The sequence below is a fragment of the Hyperolius riggenbachi genome, chromosome 8 (genome assembly GCF_040937935.1).
Source record: "Hyperolius riggenbachi isolate aHypRig1 chromosome 8, aHypRig1.pri, whole genome shotgun sequence".
Classification (NCBI taxonomy): Eukaryota; Metazoa; Chordata; class Amphibia; order Anura; family Hyperoliidae; genus Hyperolius; species Hyperolius riggenbachi.
In genome coordinates, this window is record NC_090653.1 from 70078469 (window position 1) to 70105692 (window position 27224).

At 46.0% G+C, this 27224-nt stretch overlaps 1 long non-coding RNA gene across 3 annotated transcripts in view; it reads left to right on the forward strand.

The window, feature by feature from the left end:
* Positions 1-27224, forward strand: part of LOC137528900 (uncharacterized) — a 176014-nt gene that overhangs the window by 105255 nt on the left and 43535 nt on the right. The gene's annotated exons all lie outside the window — the stretch shown is intronic.

Below are 27224 nucleotides of genomic sequence, written 5' to 3' on the forward strand. Positions count from 1 at the left end.
AGGCTCACAGCTGGCAAATCTGCTAAATGTGGCCATACATTACTTGACTTTCCTGTTTCAATCGACCGTTCGATTCAGTCTTTTTATTGAGGATTGGTTATACTTCATTCTGCTTGATCGATGGAAATTGGCCAATATCTGTATGTGAGTCAACAAACGTACTCAATGGAACAGAATTGATTTTGGCTTTCAGAGCATGGAGGCACAACATTGATCAGATCAATTCGTGTAGGAGAATCTCCAGTACCTCCATTGCAGTGTGTGGGTCGCTAATCAATACAATTTCGATCAACCGCAATACATTGATTGCTCAAAGTGGGATAAAACTCTGGCATAACATTCAATAAAAAAGTGTTTTCCTACTTTTTACTACCCATACAGTTATCCTATTTGCATTTGTGCACAAGTAATATTGTCTGTTTACAAATTGCAAATTGCCAAAGTACAGTTTATCTGCTCTGAAAGCTGCCATTGCATTTTATTGCATAGCTACTGTATTTATTTATTAAAATCTATCTAGTGATCACTTCTCAGCTCTTTCTGATTCTCAGCTTCGTACAGCTCAGTTCAGGCGGTTTGCTAATGTTTACTAAATGTATCTGACAAAGTAATGTAAACAAAAGATGATGCTATCACCTCTTTGGATGTGGCCAGAAGCGTTGCACTGAAGCAAGGAGCTTTCTACTGAATAACAAAGTGTTGTGTTTAACTGTTTGAATGCTGTTCTGCTACACTTTTTTGTGGTAGTAGATTTTATGCTGTAAATAATCTTTTAGAACAAAGAGGAAATACTCAGTTTTATACCAGTTTAATCTCTTGATGGAAAATATTGTATTTTATTGGCACTTTTACTGTTACAGCGAACATTTTCAGATTCAATAATTAAATCTGTGAGCTTGATTAAACCAGGAGGTTTTTTTGCTAAATAGTTAATTTGTCTAAGTCTACAAAATCAAATGCAAGTTGAGGTCCCTACAGCCAATAATCTTGCTACGAGCATACATGCACAGCTTGATCAATAGGTGGGATGGGGAGAGAGATGTCCATGGTGCTGATGTATGTTGGAAAATGACAATAGCTATCAGCCTGGAAAGCTTCAGACTGCTGTTCTGCGGAGCACTGTAAGCCCAGCATGTCATGGTGGCCTTTACTAACCTACAATCTAATCCAGGGGTCCCCAAATATTTTGGGTCAAGTGCCGTGTCAACATACTTCAGACTGCTGGGGGGCGGAGTATACATAAAATGATGTAGAAGTCTTTGCGGGCCAGACAGTGAAGCATACCCAGGTGACAACCTGCAGTTCAGTTGTACAGCAGTGGCACCTGATGTGGAATTTGATTGGAAACCAGCAAATTACTGCTTTCTGGCTTCCATATGGATGGGTGGTGCCAGCACTGCTATTCTATATGCGGAACACCAATATTTAAAGCTGTACCTAACCGCATCTATAAGTAATACATTTTGTGTGTGTGGGGGGGGGGGGGCTGGTAAAAAAGCCTTAAGGTAGCCATACACTGGTCGATTTGCCATCAGATTCGACCAACAGACAGATCCCTATCTGATCGAATCTGATCAGAGAGGGATCGTATGGCTACCTTTACTGCAAACAGATTGTGAACCGATTTCAGCCTGAAACCGATCACAATCTGTTGTGGTGGTGCTGCCGCCGCTCCCCCCCGCCCGCATACATTACCTGCTCCGCTGGTGCGACTGCCCCCGGTCACCGCTCTTCTTCTCCGTCTCCGCTCTGGTCTGCTCTGGTCTCTGGCATGCTTCCCTTCTTCCTGTCTGGGGGAAGTTTAAACAGTAGAGCGCCCTCTACTGTTTAAACTTCCTGCTGGGACAGAAATAAGTGAAGGCATGCCGGAGACCAGAGCGGAGACGGAGAAGAGCGGAGACCCGGGAGTCGCGCCGGCGGAGCAGGTAATGTATGCGGCTCTATTGCGTCGGTCGTTGGGCACTCGAACGCCGCTAGCGATGCGCTCTTTACCCGCGGGCGATCGACGGTTATTTTCCGCACGGCGCGATCGACGGGATCGGACGGAATGGATCGAAATTCGGCGTGTAGCGTGAACGATTGGCAGCAGATTCGATCCCAGTGATCGAATCTGCTGTCGAAACGGGCGCAAATCGGACCAGTGTATGGCCACCTTTAGTTTGAGGACTACTGGTCTAATCTAATCATAAACAGATGGATCTGATGATGAGCATCATTTTGGTACATGACTTAAACTGGAACTGTATTGAACTTCATCCCAATCAGTAGCCGATACCCCCTTTCCCATGAGAAATCTGTTCCTTTTCTCAAATAAATCATCATGGGGTCTGTATGGCTGATATTGTGGTGAAACCCCTCCCACAGTGTGATGTCAAGACCCTGATCTTGACAGTTTGCTGTCTGTGAACCTCGTTGCATTGTGGGAAGAAAACCGCTTTTTCCAACTGTCAAGAAAGCAGTATCTCCCTCTGTGCATAGAACTCTCAGTAATGAGCATTCTGTATAGATTACCTAGCAGAACTAATGATGTCACCACCCAGGCCCGGATTTACATCACAGGAGCCTATAGACACAGATGTCTTGGCACCCTAGACTTTGCCCTCCATGAACCTAGAAACCTCCCTTACCACTTGTCCCTTACTTACCCTGCCCGTTATTGCTCGCTACAGGTGTCCCTTAGCATTAGGTAGTTAGAGGACCCTAAGTATTGAGTAGCTAGAGGTGCCCCTGACTGAAGGGAGATCTGGTCAGTGGAATGCAGAGACCCGGGTGAGTAACCTCTCATTTACACTCTGCTCAGGACTCTACATAGGGAAGGAGAGAGGGAGGCATTAGAGGAGATGAGTGAGACGCCTTTCTGTCATCAGGCACCTGTAGGCATGTGCTTACATTGCCTAATGGTAAATCCGGCCCAGTTGCCACCAATGATAAACTTCAGAGTGTAAATCAGGGAGAAGAAAGATTTTACAATGGGCAAACACTAACTAAATAATCTATATATTAATATAGTAAACAATAAGCAATTTGATTTATTGTTATTTTCACTACAGTTCCTCTTTAGAAAGGAACTATAGTGAAAATAATGTAATGAATAAACGTGCTTATTTTCTTACAATATTAATTTATAAATTATTGTGTCAGTGTTTTGCCAATTGTAAAATCTTTCCTCTCTTTAATATACATTCTGAAATTTCAAAGGAGGTGACATTTTTAGTCCTGCCAGGTGATCTGTACGGAATGTTCGTTGCTGAGAGTTCTATGCACAGAGGCTGATATTGCTTGCATGACAGTTGAAAAAAGGTGTTATTTCCCACTAAGCAACAGGGTTCACAAACAGCAAACTGTCAAGAACATGGTCCTGGCATCATATTGTGGGAGGAGTTTACCACAATATCAGTCATACAGATGTCCCTGATGATCTATTCGAGAAAAGGTAAATATTTCTCATGGAAAAGGGGGTATCAGCTACTAATTGGCATACAGTACAATCCTGGGTTAAAGTTCCTCTTTAACCTGCCTGGCGTTCTGATTCCCGCGGCCCTGCGGACGCGGGAGCGCCAGCTACATGATTCCCCCCTCCCTGCGGCATCCCTCCCTACCCTCTGATCGCCGCCGGCGCAATGGCCCGTCCGGAAATCCCGTTCTGAACGGGATTTCCTTGAGGGCTTCCCCGTCGCCATGGCGATGAACGTGGTGACGTCGGCGACATCGTGACGTTACAGGGAGACCCGATCCACCCCACAGCGCTGCCTGGCACTGATTGGCCAGGCAGCGCATGGGGTCTGGGCTGGGGGGGGCCCTGTATCGCGGCGGATCGGTGGCGAGCGGCGGCGATCGGGTAAGGCACGCAGCAAGCAAAGTGCTTGCTGCATGTTTAAAAAAAATTGTTCAAAACGGCCCAGCGGGGTCTGAGCGGTGACCTCCAGCGTCTCTGGATGAGCCTAGCTCATCCAGAACGCTAGGGAGGTTAAGATCAGCAACTACCAAAATGAGGCAACAAATCGTAACCAATCGGAAACCATATTATATTCATGTCTATAATTATTAACTTACTGAAAAAGAATGGTCGAAATGGCTTCAGTAGGTTACTGTGTGTCACTGCTGATTGCTTTGCTTTAACCTCCCTGGCGGTAAGCCCGACCTACGCTCGGGCTAGCCTCCGCAGAGGATCACATGGCCCCGGGAGGATTTCTTTTGATGAAATGTGATTTGTGTGCTTTGGTTAGCACTTGGCTAGCTAGCTATGTCCCCCAAGTCCCTCCGCTCTGCACCGATCGCCACCGTAATACGTACCCCCCAGGGATCCCGCAATGGTGCAACCTGCCAATCAGCTCCACGCTTCACTATGGGGAGGATCGTGACTGCGCATGACGTCAATGACGTCAGACGTCATGTTCGATCGTCGCCATGGCGACGAGTGAAGCTGAATCGTGAAGCTGTGGCTCTCGCGGGATCGCGGAGGGGTAAATATTGCCGGTGACGATCGGGGGGTTCAGTTATGGCCCATACTCACGAGGGACTTTTGTCACCTCAACACGCGGCGCGCGCGCGCGCACCCCGAACTGTCGCCCGTCGCTCATGTCGCCATGCGATTGAAAGTTTCAATCGCATGGCGACAGTCGCCGCCGCACCTCCGCCGCAACTGTCGCTAGTCCGCGTGAGTACGCGGACTAGCGACAGCAACCTCCATTAAAGTATATGGAGCTTCCGGCGGAGGGAGGAGGAACGTCGGCGACAGCTTCCACCTCGCCGCTGGTCCCTCTTCCGTGTGTGTACGCGGAGGGACCTGGCGAGGAGCTGTCGCCGGCCTGTCGCCCACACGCTCACGTGTGCTGGCGACAGGCAACATTTGCAGCCCGTGAGTACGGGCCATTAGGTGCCGCAGGTCTTGGGGGACATGGTTGGCTAGCGGAGTGCTGGCTTCAGCATGTAGATCACATTTTATTAGAGAAAATCCCTCCTGCGGACGCAGCCTCTGAAACTGCGTACCGCCAGGAGGGTTAATTAAAGCATGATTCTACCTTGTTTTTGGATTTGGCTGATCAGCTTATCATTGTGTTTGTGATTATATTACCCTTAACTTACCCTTTTCCATTAGGAGAATATTAGAGATGGGTTAAAACCTTATATTACTCCTCTTATCCCCATAGACATAAACATAAATGCGCAGCTAAGCCATCAGTATAGGTGATTCCTGTGGTTTACAACCCAGGGTCAGTTAAGGATGAGACAAGAAGAGAGTCCAAGAGCCCAATGGTGCAGTATCATTGTAAATTATTGTAGATATATAGGAATTAGTAGATTTAGTACATTTATACAAATCAGGGTTGCAAATCCTTGCAACCACTGTTAGAGCCTGTGGGAAAATTAACGTCCCCACTCAGTTCTCCAGGTCTGCGCAGAGGAACTGGATGGTCTCTCTCCTCAGGATCTTTACGTTTTTCTAAAAATACTACTGTAAACCTAACCCCTGCAATGGAGGTTTAGGCTACCATAATAACAAGGGTGGAGGCGCCTGGTAAATCCAAAAACTAGCTGAAAACCTAGCTAATAATCAGGAGAGGCAAAATCTTAACTCTCCAGAGGAATTCAAACCAGTTTTACTGGAAATAGTTTTTATTCAAGCACAAAGCAAGACGACACATTTCGCGGGTACTTGCCCGCTTCCTCAGGTCAGTGCAAAAATGCCTTTTGAAATGCACTGCTATGAGTGTGAGCACCTCTGTATCAGATACACAGGAAGGGGCCATAGGTAGCTAGAACCAGCCTTGGGTATTTGTATATGTGCAGGTACTTACAATGGTTTCAAGGGGTACATGACCTTTTAACTGTTTTAACCCTCCTGGCGGTAACCCCGACCTACACTCGAGGTAGCCGCCGCAGAGGATTTCTCTGCCCCGGGAGGGTTTTTTTTAATACATTTTTTTTATCCGTTGTAGCTAGCAGTTCGCTAGCTACCATTGCCCCCCAGGTCCCTCCGCTCTCTACCGATCCCCCCGATCGCCGTTGTTATACGTACCCCCCAGGGATCCCGTGATGATGCAGCCTCTCCAATCAGCGCCAGGCTTCGCTATGGGGAGGACCGGGATTGCGCATGACGTCGATGACGTCAGACGTCATGTCCGATCGTCGCCATAGCGATGACTGAAGCACATTGGGGAGACTGCGGCTCTTGCGGGATCGCGGCTAGGTAAAGTATAGCGGTGGCGATTGGAGGGATCAGAAGGGTGCGGGGAGACTTGGGGAACAATGGTAGCTAGCCTAGTGCTACAGCAGATACAACAAATTTAATTAAAATAATCCCTCCCACGAACGCAGCCTCAGAAACTGCGTACCTCCAGGAGGGTTAAGTCTAATGCACTGAGATACTGCACTGAGCTTTGGGATAAAAAAAAGAAAAAAAAGAAAAAAGATAGCTCATATGTAAATAAGCCTGAGCATGGGCAGTGCTACACTGGGGCACTGCCCCCCCCCCCCCCCCCCCCCTTCCTGCTCTGTAACATACAGTTAACTGTTTCCAGGCTCCAGCAGCGTTCAGTGAACAGGATAGGGTCTGTAAAAAAAAATCTACATGAGTCTATGTAGGCGTTAAAGCGGATCCGAGATGAAAAACTAACTATAACAAGTAACTTGTCTATATATCTTATCTAAAGTTTAGATAGTTTGTGCCTCTGAAATCAATGGCTAGTAACACCTCCCCCTCCTCCTGCCCAGACTGAGCTCCCATGAGCCCTTGCTACTGCCAAGGCTCTCTGGAGAAGCTGTGGGCGAGGCTTGTTTAGTTTATAGGGAATTAGAGTATTAAAACAAAAACAAAAAAGTATTTGGCTTGAGGAATGCCCTATAAACAATAGGAAAGGAACACAATTATGCAATGCGTAAAAGTTCACCTCGGATCCACTTTAAGCAAACCAAGGGTCTTATCTATTTGCCATAAATACCGCACAATACTTACAAGATACCTTGTAATTAATGTATCTGGATGGCACCGATTTACAAAACAAAATCTCTCCACCTCGTTCTGATTGTATGCTCTAACATTGTCATTCAACAGGAATAGAGTCTGAAGAATACTGTTCTTCTGTACAAGTTGAAAGCATACTGTTTTTCTTTTAAATTAGCCAATAAACTAGAGCTTGTATTTTACAGACAGGAAGTATTGCATCAACTTCATGTCAGTAAAATACAAGCTCTAAAGGCTCATACACACGGGGTACGGCCGTCGCCGCAACCACGTGGCACGCGCGTGTTGCGGCGACGGTTCGTCCGTGTGTATGACGCGCGCGCCCCGAACCGTCGCCCATCGGAGCTGTCGCCAGGCGATTGACATGTTCAATCGCCGGCTACAGCCGTCGCCGCAACATCGCCGGAACTGTCGCTAGCCCCGCATGTGTATGCGGGCTAGCGACAGCTACCCACACACAGTACACGGAGCATCCGGCGGGGGGGAGGAACCTCGGCGACAGCTTCCGCCGCATCGCTAATCCCTCTGCTGCCGTGTGTATGCAGAGGGACTTGGCGATGAACTGTCTCCGAACTGTCTCCGAACTGTCGCGCACACGCTCCCGTGTGCAGCGACAGCTACAATTGTCCCCCCGTGAGTACTTAGCTCTAATGTCCAGCAATGCTGAGCTACTAAGATAAGGAATGACACACACAGTGTTTCTCTCCCTCTGGCATCTTCCACCTCACCTTGTTTGTAGAGTTACCAGACACAGGTTGGGGACTGGGATGATTTTTCTGTGACCTGTCCACACAGGAGCAGCTTGCTAGCAAGTAAGGATTAAAGCATGCCAGCAAACTAGCCAAGTTCATCTGTAGATAACTTTTCTTCAATAATAGCACCATCATTTGGACAATCTGCTCTGCTAAAAAGCATCTCAGTTCTGTTTGTGATGTTTACATTTGGTTCCTATCATTACTGAACTAGTTAGCCTTCAAGGACCTCTTTCACGAAAATCTTAAAAAATGTAAAATCCATGTAAACATATACAAATAAGACGTTTGATTCTTCCAGAGTAAAATGAGCCATAAATCACTTTTCTCCTATGTTGCTGTCACTTACAGTAAATAGTAGAAATCTGACATTACCAACAGTTTTTGGACTAACCCATCTTTTCATAGGGGTTTCTCAGGGTTTTCTTTATTTTTAAAAGCACTTAGTGAATGGCAGTTGCTCCGTCCAACTGCCCAAAAAAATGTACGGTGAGCAGGGAGGCTGGCCAGCATCTTTATATAAATCTTTTTCAGGGATGTCTTTATAAAGAATAAAGGCCGTGCTGAGAATCCCCTATGAAGAGATAGACTAGCCCAAAACCTGTCGGTAATGTTGGATTTCTCCTACCTACTGTAAGTGACAGCAACATAGGAGAAAAGTAATCTACGGCTCATTTTACTCAGGAAGAAACGTACTTCTTATTTGTATGTGTTTTAAATTTTAAGATTTACGTGACCTTTATCACCTGAGGTAGGCAAAAAATATCTACAGCTCGCCATACAAAGATCAATTTTGATCACCCAAATGGGCCCCACCAGCCAGCCATTGTTCCCCCTTTGTGACCCCCCCCCCCCATTTGAAGTTGGAGCCACCACTGAGTCTGAGTAAGAATCTTCGTTTATCAAAGTCATTAAAGAGTACTTAAAGTGGACCCAAATTAAAAATACAAGATTTCAGAAATAAAATCTATTTTCTAAATTATAATAATAAATAGCAGCCTTTTTTCAGTTGCATGATGACAAATATAAAATATTTTACATTTATTGGAGGAACCCCTCCCTTCCTTTCATATTGCCGGGACAGAATCCGGCAAACTGGTGGAGTAGGTGGTGTCCGGCAAAGGAGGAATTGCTAATAGCTGCTACCTGTATATTCCTAGTTATAAAAGAGAAGGGTGAAAAGCAGGCACTGAAATGCTCATAGGCTTGAAGGAGTGTTTATTTATCTTTGTATGTGTCAGAGTGGTGCAACTAAATATTTTTAATTTAAAAAAATGTTTGGGTTGGGTCCGCTTTAAAAAGCAATTAAACACAAATATTGGATGCTTGAGATGATGTTATTGACAATAGGGAGTGCTGAGCAAATGCTACCTTTCATAAAGGGGTACTTGCTGTAATAATGTGGAGAAATGCTGATCTACAGCAAGGTTTCCAGCTTGTCCTCCTGGAATCTTGGTTTAAAACTAAGCTTTAAATTATGCAACAAAATACAGTACCGATGTGTCCTGTTTTAAGTCTGAATTTGAGCTGCAGAGAAATTTCCTTTCTCTGCTGTTACCGATTCCAGGAAACTTTTTTGTTTAAGAATATTTAGTTTCTTTCTGTAATGTTTTTTAAGCTGCACATAAAAAGCAAGAGATTGGTAACAGTTTTCCCTACTTATAGCTTCTGTAGGTAAGCACAGGTGTGTAACTACGAATCATGGGGTTCCCCAGCAAACCGTTGATCGGTTCCACATACACACCCAGACACAGAGTTGTAACTATCATTAACATACCCCCTCATGATTGTGGGGTTTGCTTTAGTTTGCTGGGGTTTGTTACATCCCTGCTCACACCCCTTTCTCCGTGACACTCACAGCCTGGGAAAGCATCTTCCAGGGGTTATATAACAAGTGAGGCCCAGGGCCATGGGCTGGGATGGGTGGGGGCAAGGGGCACAGTATCTAGGGGTGCTGTTACATACTTAAAGCATACTGGTATGTTGAAAGTTAGGTATGTGCCCTTATGGCATACTTACCTGCTGCTCCGGTGGCCCGCCTCCTGGTCTCCACAGAACCTGTACAAAAACCAAGATGGGGCAGATCTTCTCCCCTGCTCCCTCCTGCTCTCCACCACTTCTCATCTTCCAGCCCTCCTCTCCTCATCATCAACTAGGGAAGGGATGGAATGAGGTGGAGAGCAGGAGGGGGCAGGGAAGAAGATACGCCTATTCCTTTTTTTTTTTTTTTTAGAAGGGCACCACAGGACTGGGAGGCAGCAGAGCGGAGGACAGTGCAGACGGGGCGACAGGTATGTGTGCCATATTGGCACATACCTAACCTTATCTGGTCATGTGATAGGATCTCTCTATGTAGCATGTAGAAAACACTGCAACTTACAGTACACGTGATTGCTCTCCAGCTATAACCGTTGGCAGTCTGTGTCTTAGATTGGCGGTCTGTCTCTTAGGTTGGCGGTCTGTCTCTTAGGTTGGCGGTCTGTCTCTTAGATTGGCGGTCTGGTCTGCCTCTGCAGGGCAGTTTCAACCACAGACTCAGAATTTAGATGTTGTTTTGCACACAAAGTTTGGAGTGTGACAGCATGAAAGTGTCTAAAGGTGCCGATTCATGGTACAATTCTGCTGCCGATAAATTGTTTCAGATCACCACATTAATCGACCGGAAACGCATTGACATCTGAATTCCTGCTAGTCAATTCAATTGGATTAGTGTAATCAATCCGTTTCCACATAAATCCCATAAATCTGATCAGAGCACAATCGATTGGCCGTGGAATGGGCACCTTAAATCTGCACACTAACACAAAGGTGTGAGCGGCATCTAGGGGAGGTGCTGCGCATATTTCTGACAAAAATCTGACAAGATTAGCTGCATGCTTGTTTTTGGTGTAATAATTCAGACACTGCTGCAGCCAAATAGATCAGCAGGGCTGCCAGGCGACTGGTATTGTTTGAAAGGAAATAAATATGGCAGCCTCCATATTCTTCTGACTGAATAAATGTGGCAGCACACGGAAGGGTTGGGCAGCAATGCGAAGCTTTGGAGAACATCCTTTCTGGGCCTGTTTGTTAGATGGTTCATCTCTGTAAGAAAAGGAATAAAGGAGTTCATTATATACTGTACATAGTTTCATTACCTCCTAAGTTTAAAATAATAATAATTGCATTTTGTGTATATTTTCTTTACAATGGATGTATGACAAAAATCACACTCTCGTGTAAAGTCTCGTACACCATACATTGTTCCTGGTTTATGCAGCTATTCGGGGGCCACCTCTGCTTGAATCTAGCATATGGGCAGCGGTCCCCAAACCCTCCACGACTCCATTTCATCCAAACCTCCCTCCAGTCCCTTCTATAGTAACGAAATGCATGGCTAGCAGTGAAGCGGTAAAATGGGTGCTGCCATAGGCGCCTATGTTATTAGCCACGATTAGTGGATATCACAGGTAATGGACACCGGAGGCACCTAATAAAATAGCAGGTGCTATGCAAACTGTGGCTACAAGTAGTGGCCATGCGCAGTTTGCACAGCGGGCAGCTATTAACATAGGTGCCTATGGCAGCACCCATTTTATCGGCAGATAGGTTTATACATCGGCAGGGGCACCTCTAGCCATTTTGTCACTCCGGGTGAGAAAACCTGTGCCCCCCCCCCTCCCCCTATGAAAATAATCATAATGCGGCAATGTTTCACCAGAAAATAATCGTAATGCAGTAATGTTTCACCAGAAAATAATCATAATGTGGCAATCTTTCACCAGAAAATAATCGTAATGCAGCAATGTTTCATCCAAAAATAATTTTAATGCGGGCAGCATTTCACTAGTAAATAATCATAATGTGGCCATCTTTCACCAGAAAATAAATGTAATACAGCAATGTTTCACGAGAAAATAATCATAATGCGGCAATGTTTCACCATAAAATAATCATAATGCAGCAATGTTTCACAAGAAAATAATCGTAATGCAGCAATGTTTCACTAGAAAATAATCATAATGCGGCAATGTTTCACGAGAAAATAATCATAATGCGGCAATGTTTCACAATAAAATAATCATAATGCAGCAATGTTTCGCTAGAAAATAATCGTAATGTGGCAATATTTCACTAGAATACAATTGTAATATGGGCAGCGTTTCACCAGAAAATAATGTGCGCCTGTAAAGAAAGCATTTACTCACCTGCAGAAGACTCCTCTCTCAGTGCACAGCTCCCCCAACGATCTTCCTGCAGCCAGCCGCTTAGAAAGTCCCGCGCTGACAGTCAGAGATCAGGGCTACGGAAAGATGGCTCCCAAAGCCCTGTACTGGAGACACTAATAGTCTCCAGTGCAGGGCTTCAGACGCCATCTTCCTGTAGCCCTGCTCTGCCTGTGGGAAGACTCCACAGGCTCGGGTGAGCTGCGGGCTTTGAACTTAGACGCTACAAGCCAGTTGACCACCTGGGGGGTTCCACAATCTGATGGGGGGTGGGTACGGTCGTCCGCCCCATACGACGCCCCAGGTGACCGCTTGGTTGGCTTGGTGGACCAGGCGCCCCTGGACATCAGCAAAGGGGACCATAGGATTAGAGGTTGGCATCAGAGGGGGAGTCCTTAGAGTTAGGAATCAGCGGGGGGATTGGTTAGGGTTAGGCATCAAGAAAGAAAGCTCATGTGAGGTTAGGCCATAATAAAATATTGGTAAAGATAATCGGTTCTACTATAGTAATGAAGTAGTGGAATATTGGTCATTTTGCTGTGCACTGCATGTGCATAGTGCTTTCATGCGTGTGCAAACAGACGGTTCACTGTTTCCCTATTTATTTAAAGTTTTTTTTTTTACATCATATCATACAGACATTAGGTATCTCACCACCTTATCCCAATTGGAAAATAATCACATTTGGTGGAGATCATACCTATAAGCCCCTGAAGTGAGAGGGATATGGGTGCTGGCATATTTATTTCCTGCCTGGCGTTCTGATTCCCGCGGCCCTGCAGCCGCGGGAACGTTTTTTGTGCATATTTTTTTTTTATCATGTAGCTAGCCTAGCGCTAGCTACATGATTCCCCCCTCCCTGCTTCCTCCCTTCCACCCCCTATGTGAGGGTCACATAGGCTGCCAGGGGCTAGAGGAGGCCCCAGGTAAGTAGATCTGTTTACCACCCTTTAAGGGTGGCCATGCACTGTTAGTTCAGGTATACGTTCTGATATTCATCATTTACATGCCTGACAAGTTGCACCAACCAAGATTAGATCAGATTTCAGCAGGAGTCTGATCTCATAGAGTCTGATCTGCTGTACTTTCACACACTGTTGCTACTGGCTTTATACTGCCTGATGCAGTTGTGAGGCAGTTACACATGTACTGCAGCTGAATGGCTAAAACTGCCTTCCCCGATCAATTTATGATCAGTAAAACATGTCCTAATTGCTGTTGCTCCTCCAGATTTGAGCTGCACCACCAACATCTGTTACTTGCTTCAGCAAGAGCAGTCCAGTCAATCAGTCATGTCCATCTATCCATTATACTGTGTGTGGCCGGTGTACACCTGCTGAGCTGTAAGATCTTAAGCCCCATCTACACAAGGCGATCCGGTGGCTTGATTAGCCACCGGATCGCCTCTTCCGCGTACTCGCTCCGTCGGATTCGATCCGCCCTCGTCCCCGCCCGGCGCCGCTTATCTTCCGCTCGATTCCCTGGCATTGTCCCCTCGTGGGGAACGAGCAGGGAATCGGCGGCGGCAAAATCGGACCTGATGGATCTTATCAATCGAGCCGCATCAGATAAGTAACATCGGAGCGTCATCTACGTGTGTAGATGAGGCTTAAGTGTTGGGATTCCTGGATCCATTCCTAGTCACTCACCTTCCAGTTTCATAAATATCTCACCACTTGTGGATGTTTTGGTTTTGATTGCATCTTAACAAAGTAAATTAGCAACTTTCTTTCTTTCTTTCGTGTAGGGATCACCATAGCAGCTGCTATGAGGCCCTTAGCCAAGGGGGGCATGGTGGTTTCTCCGGGTAATAAAGGGGTTCAACAGCAGGCATGAAAGAGACCCACAGCGTGCCCCCTGAATTGCATAGTATTACAGCAGAGCACTACATCTTAGGGCTCCACCGACAATCTACTTTCCTCCAAGCGTACTCAAATCCATGAATACAGCAGCCCCTCTCATCACGTGGGCTACATATGAGCTGCATATGAGGAGCTGATCTGGCTACCCTTAGTTTGGGGGGCTGCTTATACTTGGGGGGGCTAATCTGGCTACCTATACTTGGGGGCTACCTACAGTATACTTATAGAGCTAATCTAGGTACTCTTTACTTGGGAGGCTACCTATACTGGGGACCCCTCTGGCTACCCATACTGAGGGCAGCTCCTCTAGCTACTTATACTTTGGCTGCCTATACTGGACACTACCTAATATTGGGGGATATCTCTAGCTCCCTATACTGGGAGGGAGGTGCTGCCTAGCGCACAAAGGTACCTTAACATTTTGTGGGGGGGGGGGGGGCATTCAAAATGTTGCTATGGGGCCCCATGATTTCTAGCTACGCCCTTGTTAACTTCCTTCCTTCCTTAGTTAACTTTTTCACAGTTGTCTCCTAGGCTAGGGGAACTTTTCAACTTCTGTTTAAAATAACCTTTCAGCACTCTGCAAATTTCTCTCTCAGTCTCTCTCAAATGTCCCTTCATAAGGAACGCTAGTTAATAAATTACGTGGGTCTTTAAAAATAATGTCTGCCTTGCTGGATAGAGTGTGTGTGAAATTAGCATTTCAGACTGAGAGTACATCGATATTATCTTACTGGAGACATTAATATTTTGCTGTGTTGATGACCATTTTTTCCATTGGAGGAGAATGCTGTCTCTCCCTCTGTCTCTCCCTCTCTCCAGCTTCTGGTGAAGTCGGTGAAAGGAACATGTTCTCTGTCTGTCCGCTAATCCCAGAACCCAACAGCACACGCGCTTTTAATTAAGGAAACAGATTAGCCCCATCTGTCCATCAACTTAAGTTCTGCTTCAAACTGGGGCAGCAGTTAACAACGAGTCACTTCATTAGCCGGCATGCACTTATGCCAGTGAATGCATTGTCGGCTTTTGCCGTTGTCATAATAATTTTTCCATTTCCTATTATTGTTTTATGGCTAGATATTCGCTGGTATGCCATTCTTTATCATGCTATTTTACCTTAAGGAACAATAAAGACTAACCAAAGGTTTTTCTATACTGCTTCATAAGATGAAAGGATGCAATTAAAGGAGTTATCAGGCAAAATAAATAAATAAATAAAAAAAATGAGTTTCACTTACCTGGGGCTTCTACCAGCCCCATGATGCCATCCTGTGCCCTCTTAGTCACTCACTGCTGTTCCAGTCCTCCGCCGCCAGCTAGGGCCGCATTGCGTACATTTTTACGCATTCCCGCTGGTGCAGGAACATTAACACATACATTGTTACGCGTTGGTGGTTTCAATGCGTAAAAATGTACGCATTGAGCCACTAACGCGTAACAATGTATGTGTTAATGTTCCTGCACCCGCGGGAATGCGTAAAAATGATCGCAATGCGGCCCACCGACCCCGAGGTCGGCAAAGACAAAACTAGCTGGCGGCGGGGGACCGGAGCAGCAGTGAGTTACTACGAGCGCACAGGATGGCTGCATGGGGCTGGTAGAAGCCCCAGGTAAGTGAAACTCATTTCTTTTTTGCCTGATAATTCCTTTAAACTGATAAGCATTCAGTGCAGAATCCTAATGATACATTTTGTAATCACTTTACAAGACCTAACTATATTTTATTACTCCCTAAGATTGCAACAGGGCTTCACTCTTGTGAGTGTTTCATTTTGTTTTATTTATTTTTACACATGAGTGAAGAGAGGAGTGTTGTTTCTCTGTTCCACCTGAATGTTACAGAAGAACTTTAACCCAGGATTGAACTTCTTCCCAATCAGTAGCCGATAGCCCCTTCCCAAGAGAAATTTTTACTGTTTTTTTTATAAAACCCTCCCACAGTGTGATGTCATGACCATGGTCCTGAAAGTTTCCTGTTTGTAAGGGAGGGAAAGAAAATTCCGTACAGATCACCTGGCAGAACTAAAGATGTCCCCACCAGTGATAAAGAGTGAGGAAAGATTGTACAAAGGGGAAACGCTGACTAAATATTTTATAGATTAATACTGTAAAAAGTAAGCAATTTTATTCATTATGTTAAGTTCCTCTTTAACTTCTGTTACCTGAAACAATCTTTCGTGATCGTTTAAGTTGACAGTTTAGGCACAAGCAAGGCCACAATTACATCCTGAGAGCTTATAGGCACAGTTGTTCTGGCACCTAAACTCCACCCTCCATTGAATCTGCAAATTCTGAAGTGGACTTAGCTGGATAGGCTGGCTAGACGGCAGTCACCTCCAGGTGTCTGTGTTAGAGGCCTGCGTGGGTCTAATTTTTCAGACCCGCACCCGACCCGCAACCTGATTACAATCAAAATGGGTACCCAAACCCGACTTGCATTTCGGGTAACCCACAGGTACCCGACCTGATTCCCTCTGCGGGTCTAATTTTTTAGACCTGCACCCAACTCGCTCCTGCAGCCCCACTACTTGCACCGACCCGCAACCCGCTTTCTGGTGAATCTGCTACCCACACCCGCAGATCCGCCACCCGCACCCGACCCACAAATCGATTAAAATCAAAACGTGTACCCAAACCCGACCGCATTTCAGTAACCCGTGGGTACCCAACCCGATGCAGGCCTCTGTCTGTACTACATTAATGGAGCCAGGCTGGCCACCACTGAGGGAACAAAAAGAGATGGGAATGCCCATCCATCCCACCTGTCCAGCTCTCTGTGTTGTGGGGGTGGTGACGTCGATGGTGAAGTAAGGAGACAACTGGAGTTGCTGCATTTGATTGCTCATTTTCAATTTGCATATAATGACCATAAAACTTGCATCAACTTGGAATTATTAGAATCTCAATAACAATCCCTACAATCTACACAACTTGCCCCAAAGTATGGCACTGGTGCCACTAGTAAGACTTTCCTTTTACGTGGGACATTAAAGTGGAACTGCAGTCTGGCATACGGTACATTTGGAATTTCACATTGAATAATGATGGACACTTCTGGCTGTCTCGTTCAGCCCTTGGCATGCTCATTTTTTATACCATTGGATAAACTTTCCCGTTGTTTCAATCCATATAAGCCTACTAGAGGCTTAAACGGCTGATAGGGGATGAGAATCAGAGAGAATTTTAGTTACGGTATATCCTATAGAGCATATAATGTAGGCACATAGCTGGTGAATGGGGGCTGTTACAGACATGCTTATGTTCTGTAACTCCTTGGAGTGCTTTCATCTGTTCTGGTACTGTAATTATCCTCGAATGCTAGGTACACACAATGCAATTTTCTGACAGATTTACTGTCAGATCGATTATTTCCAACATGACTGATCTTATTTCCAATCGATGTTTCGAAACAATTTTTCATGGAAGTGAACAGAAAATCGTTCGGAAATCAGATCGGACATGTTGGAAATAATTGATCTGACAGTAAATCAGTCAGAAATTTGTATTGTGTGTACCTGGCATAGCCTCTGTGTAATTCTACATAAATTATAAATTGAATGCTGAAATGTCCCGTACAATTCTATGTATTCCTACTTATAACACTACATAGTTCTACTCTATTTCATTGAAGCAAGTGAAAACAGCTCCGGAGACTTCGGGGCAGCCAGCGCCTCTATAGGCCATAATAGGAATTATGACTAAAGCGGCACTCCGACAGTAATTAGGGCACCCAAATTACTACAAAAAACGCATAATTCGGCCAGCAGCAATTATGTATTTCCCCCACTGTCCACGGCAACTTGGAGGGGGAATAGTAATAGGGGCTTTTGAAGATGCAGGGTCAGCTATTTTTCAGCTTTACCTGTCCAAATTTCCCGGCGGCTTAATTACAGGTAAGCTAATTAATCCCATTAACCATTTGCAAATCCAAATATTTAATCATTTTCAATGCACCAATTGTCATATTTAGACTCATAGTATTATGTTACAAATCAAGTGTATAACTCGTAGCAGTCTCCAGTAAACATTTTCTGTTTGTAAATTATTTATCATTATATTTTAGTTGGCATAAAGATGTCTTTCAGATAAACAGTACTGTAGGAAAATGGTACCCATAACGATCATTACATACAATGCAATGAAAACATTTTTTTTCAATAAAAACAATTGGTTGTATAGAAACATGTAATGTTTGAATTTTTTTTCCAATTATGTGAGCGAATTTTACAGTTTTTTCAATATTTTGCAATTGGCTATGGTGGAAACTTCTGATCAGTTTTTCAGAAAATTAAATGGTGTAAATTCTATCATTGTCTACAAACAGTGGCGTAGCTAGAAACCTCAGGGCCCCCGATGCGGAATTTGGAAGCGGGCCCTCCCCCCCACCCTACATTAAAGAGAACCCGAGGTGGGTTTGAAGAATATTATCTGCATACAGAGGCTGGATCTGCCTATACAGCCCAGCCTCTGTTGCTATCCCAAACCCCCCTAAGGTCCCCCTGCACTCTGCAATCCCTCATAAATCACAGCCATGCTGCTGACAAACAGCTTGTCAGAGCTGGCTGTGTTTATCTCTATAGTGTCAGTCTACTGCTCTCCCCGCCTCCTGCAGGACTCCAGTCCCCACCTGCATCCCTTCCCTCCCTGCTGATTGGAGGGAAGGGACGGGGGCAGGGACCGGAGCTATGCAGGAGGCGGGGGAGCAGCTGAGACTGACACTACAGATGTAAACACCGCCTCACAGCATGGCTGTGATTTATGAGGGATTGCAGAGTGCAGGGGGACCTTAGTGGGGTTTGGGATAGCAACAGAGGCTGGGCTGTATAGGCAGATCCAGCCTCTGTATGCAGATAACATTCTTTAAACACACCTCGGGTTCTCTTTAAATAGCCAGGAGTAGGTGCCTTCAGTATAGGTAGCCAGGGATAGGTGCCTCGGTACAGATAGCCAGGGATAGGGACCTCAGTATAGATAGCTAGGGATAGGTGCCTCAGTACAGGTAGCCATGGATAGGGACCTCAGTATAGGTAGCCAGGGATAGGTGCCTCAGTACAGATAGCCAGGGATAGGGACCTCAGTATAGATAGCCAGGGATAGGTGCCTCCGTACAGATAGCCAGGGATAGGGACCTCGGTACAGATAGCCAGGGATAGGTGCCTCAGTACAGATAGCCAGGGATAGGGACCTCAGTATAGATAGCCAGGGATAGGTGCCTCGTTATAGATAGCCAGGGATATTTGCCTCAGTACAGAAAGCCAGGGATAGGTGCCTCAGTACAGATAGCCAAGGATAGGGACCTCAGTATAGATAGCCAGGGATAGGTGCCTCAGTACAGATAGCCAGGGATAGGGACCTCAGTACAGATAGCCAGGGATAGGTGCCTCAGTACAGATAGCCATGGATAGGGGCCTCAGTATAGATAGCCAGGGATAGGTGGCTCAGTATAGATAGCCAGGGATAGGTGCCTCAGTACAGGTAGCCATGGATAGGGACCTCAGTATAGATAGCCAGGGATATGTGCCTCAGTACAGATAGCCAGGGATAGGGACCTCAGTACAGATAGCCAGGGATAGGTGCCTCAGTACAGATAGCCATGGATAGGTGCCTCAGTACAGATAGCCAGGGATAGGTGCCTCAGTACAGATAGCCATGGATAGGGGCCTCAGTATAGATAGCCAGGGATAGGTGGCTCAGTACAGATAGCCAGGGATAGGTGCCTCAGTACAGGTAGCCATGGATAGGGACCTCAGTATAGATAGCCAGGGATATGTGCCTCAGTACAGATAGCCAGGGATAGGGACCTCAGTACAGATAGCCAGGGATAGGTGCCTCAGTACAGATAGCCATGGATAGGTGCCTCAGTACAGATAGCCAGGGATAGGTGCCTCAGTACAGATAGCTAGGGATAGGTGCCTCAGTACAGATAGCCAGGGATAGGGACCTCATTATAGATAGCCAGGGATAGGTGCCTCAGTACAGATAGCCAGGGATAGGTGCCTCAGTACAGATAGCCAAGGATAGGTACCTCAGTATAGATAGCCAGGGATAGGTGCCTCAGTACAGATAGCCAGGGATAGGGACCTCAGTATAGATAGCCAGGGATAGGTGGCTCAGTACAGATAGCCAGGGATAGGTGCCTCAGTACAGGTAGCCATGGATAGGGACCTCAGTATAGATAGCCAGGGATAGGTGCCTCAGTACAGATAGCCAGCGATAGGGACCTCAGTATAGATAGCCAGGGATAGGTGCCTCAGTACAGATAGCCAGGGATAGGTGCCTCAGTACAGATAGCCATGGATAGGTGCCTCAGTACAGATAGCCAGGGATAGGTGCCTCAGTACAGATAGCCAGGGATAGGTGCCTCAGTACAGATAGCCAGGGATAGGTGCCTCAGTACAGGTAGCCATGGATAGGGACCTCAGTATAGATAGCCAGGGATAGGTGCCTCAGTACAGATAGCCGAGGATAGGGACCTCAGTATAGATAGCCAGGGATAGGTGCCTCAATACAGATAGCCAGGGATAGGGACCTCAGTATAGATAGCCAGGGATAGGTGCCTCAGTACAGATAGTTAGGTATAGGTGCCTCAGTACAGATAGCCATGGATAGGGACCTCAGTATAGATAGCCAAGGATAGGGACCTCAGTATAGATAGCCAGGGATAGGTGCCTCAGTACAGATAGCCAGGGATAGGGACCTCAGTACAGATAGCCAGGGATAGGTGCCTCAGTACAGATAGCCATGGATAGGGGCCTCAGTATAGATAGCCAGGGATAGGTGGCTCAGTATAGATAGCCAGGGATAGGTGCCTCAGTACAGGTAGCCATGGATAGGGACCTCAGTATAGATAGCCAGGGATATGTGCCTCAGTACAGATAGCCAGGGATAGGGACCTCAGTACAGATAGCCAGGGATAGGGACCTCAGTACAGATAGCCAGGGATAGGTGCCTCAGTACAGATAGCCATGGATAGGTGCCTCAGTACAGATAGCCAGGGATAGGTGCCTCAGTACAGATAGCCATGGATAGGGGCCTCAGTATAGATAGCCAGGGATAGGTGGCTCAGTACAGATAGCCAGGGATAGGTGCCTCAGTACAGGTAGCCATGGATAGGGACCTCAGTATAGATAGCCAGGGATATGTGCCTCAGTACAGATAGCCAGGGATAGGGACCTCAATACAGATAGCCAGGGATAGGTGCCTCAGTACAGATAGCCAGGGATAGGTGCCTCAGTACAGATAGCTAGGGATAGGTGCCTCAGTACAGATAGCCAGGGATAGGGACCTCATTATAGATAGCCAGGGATAGGTGCCTCAGTACAGATAGCCAGGGATAGGTGCCTCAGTACAGATAGCCAGGGATAGGTACCTCAGTATAGATAGCCAGGGATAGGTGCCTCAGTACAGATAGCCAGGGATAGGGACCTCAGTATAGATAGCCAGGGATAGGTGGCTCAGTACAGATAGCCAGGGATAGGTGCCTCAGTACAGGTAGCCATGGATAGGGACCTCAGTATAGATAGCCAGGGATAGGTGCCTCAGTACAGATAGCCAGCGATAGGGACCTCAGTATAGATAGCCAGGGATAGGTGCCTCAGTACAGATAGCCAGGGATAGATGCCTCAGTACAGATAGCCATGGATAGGTGCCTCAGTACAGATAGCCAGGGATAGGTGCCTCAGTACAGATAGCCAGGGATAGGTGCCTCAGTACAGATAGCCAGGGATAGGTGCCTCAGTACAGGTAGCCATGGATAGGGACCTCAGTATAGATAGCCAGGGATAGGTGCCTCAGTACAGATAGCCGAGGATAGGGACCTCAGTATAGATAGCCAGGGATAGGTGCCTCAATACAGATAGCCAGGGATAGGGACCTCAGTATAGATAGCCAGGGATAGGTGCCTCAGTACAGATAGTTAGGTATAGGTGCCTCAGTACAGATAGCCATGGATAGGGACCTCAGTATAGATAGCCAGGGATAGGTGCCTCAGTACAGATAGCCAGGGATAGGTGCCTCAGTACAGATAGCCATGGATAGGGAGTGGGACCTCAGTATAGATAGCCAGGGATAGGTGCGTCAGTACAGATAGCCAGGGATAGGTGCCTCAGTACAGATAGCCATGGATAGGGACCTCAGTATAGATAGCCAGGGATAGGTGCCTCAGTGCAGATTGCCAAGGATAGGGACCTCAGTATAGATAGCCAGGGATAGGTGCCTCAGTACAGATAGCCAGGGATAGGGACCTCAGTATAGATAGCCAGGGATAGGTGCCTCAGTACAGATAGCCATGGATTGGGACCTCAGTATAGATAGCCAGGGATAGGTGCCTCAGTACAGATAGCCAGGGATAGGTGCATCAGTACAGATAGCCAGGGATAGGTGCCTCAGTACAGATAGCCATGGATAGGAACCTCAGTACAGATAGCCAGGGGTAGGTGCCTCGTTATAGATAGCCAGGGGTAGGTGCCTCGTTATAGATAGCCTGGGATAGGTGCCTCAGTACAGATAGCCAGTGGTAGGGACCTCAGTATAGATAGCCAGGGATAGGTGCCTCGGTACAGATAGCCAGGGGTAGGTGCCTCAGTATAGATAGCCAGGGATAGGTGCCTCGGTATAGATAGCCAGGGGTAGGTGCCTCAATACAGATAGCCAGGGATAGGTGCCTCAATACAGATAGCCAGGGATAGGGACCTCAGTATAGATAGCCAGATATAGGTGCCTCGGTATAGATAGCAAGGGATAGGTGCCTCAGTATAGATAGTCAGGGATAGGTGCCTCAGTACAGATAGCCATGGATAGGGACCTCAGTATAGATAGCCAGGGATAGGTGCCTCGGTATAGAAAGCTAGGAATTGGTGCCTCGGTATAGATAACCAGGAATAGGTACCTCAGTATAGATAGCCAGGATTAGATGCCTCAGTATAGATAGCCAGATATAGGTGCCTCGGTATAGATAGCCAGGGATAGGTGCCTCAGTATAGATAGCCAGGGATAGGTGCCTCAGTATAGATAGCCAGGGGTAGGGACCTCAGTATAGATAGCCAGGGATAGGTGCCTCAGTATAGATAGCCAGGATTAGATGCCTCAGTATAGATAGCCATGGATAGGTGCCTCAGTATAGATAGCCAGGATTAGCTGCCTCAGTAATTTTAGAGTGAGATGTTATAACATTGGCATGTGTCCCCTACAGTGTGCACAGCATGAGTAGTTCCTCTCTGCTTATACTGATAGTAAAACACCTATAGTGTGTGCTGAATTGTGCTTGGATAATCAGTTTCTCTCATGTTCCTTCCCGCTTGCTCATGATTGCAGCAAAATACAATTTTACCAGGTGTAAAAAAAACACAATATATTTTTCCTCCATTTGCATATTTTGAATGTCTGTTTTTTTTATTCCTCCTTAGTATACCTCCCTTGTTTCTATACTGAACATAGTATTTCTCAGTGTAGATCTTTACTCTTCCTTCCGGGCAATGACATCACTTCTGGTCTTCTACCTTTCATGTGTGTGTCTCTGGTTACAGCCTGCAAGTTGATAACACAGTCCTAGTGTAAAAAAAACTTTACTAATAATCCCCAATAAACACAGGGCCCCGGTGCCTTTGGGCAAAAGTAACCTGGGAGCCCCCCCCCCCCCCTAAAGAAGCCAGGAGGTGGACTGGGTGCCCATAGCGGGCAGTGTTTATCAATTGCCCTCGAGGCAAAGATTAAAAAGTGCGACCCTCCCTCATGCTCGCCCAAGTATAGGTAATAAATATTTACACACACAGGTAGTCCCCGACTTTTTAACATCCAACTTACAAACAACTCACCAATACAGACAGCCCAAAAATGTAAAAATGATTATGTGGGAACAAGTAAAAAAAACTTTTTTTTTTTTTTTTTTAAAAGACCTTATTTTTGAGAAAATCAATTAAAAAAATTCAGATAAAAAATGTTTTTGAAACTGGTTAATTGACATTTTGCTGCAGTACACTGAGGGACACTGAGGGCACAGGGGGACAGAGATGACAGGGGGGAGACAGAGGGACAGAGGGGGACACTGGAGGCACAGTGGGTCATAGAGGAGGTACAGGGGACAGGGATGGCACAGTGTTTTGGCTTATGGACAGAATCAGGTTACAAACTTATGCTAGGTACACACCATACAATTTTCTGACAGATTTACCCACCAGATAGATTTTTTCCAACATGCCTGATCTGAATGTCGATCGATTTACTGATCGATTTCCACAGAAGTGAACGGAAATCGATCAGAAATTCAGATTAGACATGTTGGAAAAAATTGATCTGGCAGGTAAATCTGCCAGAAAATTGTATGGTGTGTACCTAACATTACAGTCTCTATCTCATTCATTAGCCAGGGACTACCTGCCATTTTTTGGTGCGTGGGGTTATGTTTGTGTATTTATTGGAAAGGGAGAAGGCCAGGAAAAGAAGGTCATAAGCTTTAACTAAGTGGGCTTCCACTTAATGTCCCCTTTCTCTTTAAATCCATGAAAGTTATACCTGCAGAGTTTCTCTGTAAGTAGCACTATTAGTTTTTAGGACTTCCCTAATTGTTGTTTCCATTCTTTGCAGACATGGCAGTGGCTCAATGTGGCCCTCCCTGGAAGGAGGCACGGCCCCCCTTGTTCCGGGGCATAATGCCTCCATTGTCCCGGCCTGATCAGGTCTTTGGCGTTAGCAGTCATGAGAATTTTTCTGTAAATGGCAAACTCTTTTGGGGGTGAGATAAAATCTCTATAAGAGGCTTCAGTTTCATAATTGTTCCTGGGGAAAATGAACACAGAGATAGTGTGCTGCTTAATCCTGTACCAATAACAGCCACGTGCTGTTTAATTACATGGCGGCCGAGCTGCGCAGCCCCCTTCCCTCCATCCACCTTAATTAGAATGCACAAGGGGATTAAGGGCCTCGTCCACCAGGCATTTCATCTGCGGACCTTCCCTCCTCATTAGGCAAATGGAGGGAGAGACACACAGCGTAAGTCCTCTTAATTAGAAATCCCTTGTCTTGAAATACGAGAGGGATTAAATGCCATATTATTGCTACAAGTTGCGGCAATGAAGTGGAAGCTTGGTGGCCAGGCCTGCTTCCTGCTAACGTGCACCTGTTACTGCGCTGAGTCTTATACCGCTGATGGTGCCCGTGTAGATGGCAGGATTCCTGCCAGAGTTAACAAATTACGTTTAAAAGCTTGTGAGGGTGATAATAAGGAATGCTGAGCACTAAAGTGAAAATAAACATGTGACATAATGTATTGTATGTGTAGTAAATAGAGCATAAGTAGCAAAGAAAAGAGTCTCATTTTTTGAATTTTGAATTTTATAGCTTCATCTTTACAATTGCTTCAGACTGTCACAGTTGCAGTTTAGAATCCACACTCTCTTTCAGCTGAAAAAAGCAAAAGTAATGCCCCCTTGGACTATCCTGCAGCTTCCCTCTAATTTGGACCATTTTGTGTGAATCGGCAGTAAATGTCTATTCCCATCCATTAACCTCCCCGGCGTTCTATTGAGATCGCCAGGGAGGCTGCGGGAGGGGTTTTTTTTAATAAAAAAAAAACTATTTCATGCAGCCAACTGAAAGTTGGCTGCATGAAAGCCCACTAGAGGGCGCTGCGGAGGCGTTCTTCCGATCGCCTCCGGCGCCCAGAATAAACAAGGAAGGCCGCAATGAGCGGCCTTCCTTGTTTTGCTTAGATCGTCGCCATAGCGACGAGCGGAGTGACGTCATGGACGTCAGCCGACGTCCTGACGTCAGCCGCCTCCGATCCAGCCCTTAGCGCTGGCCGGAACTTTTTGTTCCGGCTACGCTGGGCTCAGGCGGCTGGGGGGACCCTCTTTCGCCGCTGCTCGCGGCGGATCGCCGCAGAGCGGCGGCGATCAGGCAGCACACGCGGCTGGCAAAGTGCCGGCTGCGTGTGCTGCACTTTATTTGAAGAAAATCGGCCCAGCAGGGCCTGAGCGGCAGCCTCCGGCGGTGATGGACGAGCTGAGCTCGTCCATACCGCTCAGGAGGTTAAAGAACAGTTAGCCACACTATCCCAGAAAAAAAACACATATATCAGTAGAGAACCACTTGTTTTACTTGCATAACATATGTATTGTACTGGCCACATTTTGATTCCAGTGAATCTTATGTAGTAGTGATTACAGAAAAAAATGTTCCAGGCATTTCCCATCTTTACTACCTATGGCTGGAGCCAATCCTGATGTAATTTCATCCCTTACACTTCTGCCTGAAATAGTGTATGCAGAACTACGTCATATCTAGCTTGCTTTGTAAACACATGACGTAGTGTACTGGTTCAGGGCACCACCTTTGACATGGGAGATCAGGGTTCGAATCCTGGCTAAGGTCAGTACCTATTCAGTAAGGAGTTCAACGCAAGACTCCCTAACACTGCAGGGTGGCGTCTTGAGTGCGTCCCAGTGGCTTCAGCTCCTGAGCGCTTTGAGTCCGACAGGAGAAAAGTGCTATACAAGTGTTTGGATTATTATTATAGATTGGATTTCAGCAGCTTCTGCAGAGGGGTGAGATGATTTATCTTCTATTTCCCTTTTGAGCCCCATGTCACACTGAACTGCCCTCGGCCAGTCAGCAAGGAGCAGAAATGTGGGAGGGGAAGAGGGGGAAGATAACGGAATTTTTTAGCTTCCCTCTTCCTGGAAATGTACAAAAAAAGCCAGGCTGACTTAGATAAGAGTCATTACAGCAGACACATTTATGATTATATTGGAATGCTTGCAATGCAGGGTCAGATTGTAGACTACATAATAAACACAGAGCAGTGGGTAATAGGAATTTGATTTTATGGCTGACAATACCATTTTAAATTGATATATTTCTTATTTTTAAATGTTAATATGAGGGAAAACTAATGATGATAGAAAGGACCAGTGTGGTTTGAATGATTAATCTATGTATTTTGCTTATGAATTCATTGGGGTATGCAAAATGGGTGTGTGGCAAAAGCATTATTAGAAGTGTGGCAGGGGCGTGTCTTAAATGTTGTCCCTCTTTCTTACCTCTAGAAATTGGGAGGTATTATATCAGCTCAGCACACCTGCCAGTCTCTGCTTGTGAATGCCAATCATATTCTCCCAGGGCCACCACTACAGTTTTCTGTGCCCTGTACTAGGGAAACTTCTGTGGTCTTCCTACTTGTATCTAATTATAGCTGGTCTCATTTACTAACTCAGCACCAGAGATCTACAAGATTCTCTAGTAGGGAACCCACGTTATTTATTCATAATTTATTTAATTTCTTTTTATAGCTAAAATAATAAACTGCAGCCTTTGCCAGAGTCGTATTGAAATATAGTGGGGTTTGCAGAAAGTTTGGTAAATTAGTAGTTGTGTGATTGCAGTTTCATGCAGGCTGCCAAAACTGATAACATTAGTAATAAATTCAGGCTGTCCTGTATACGTGCGG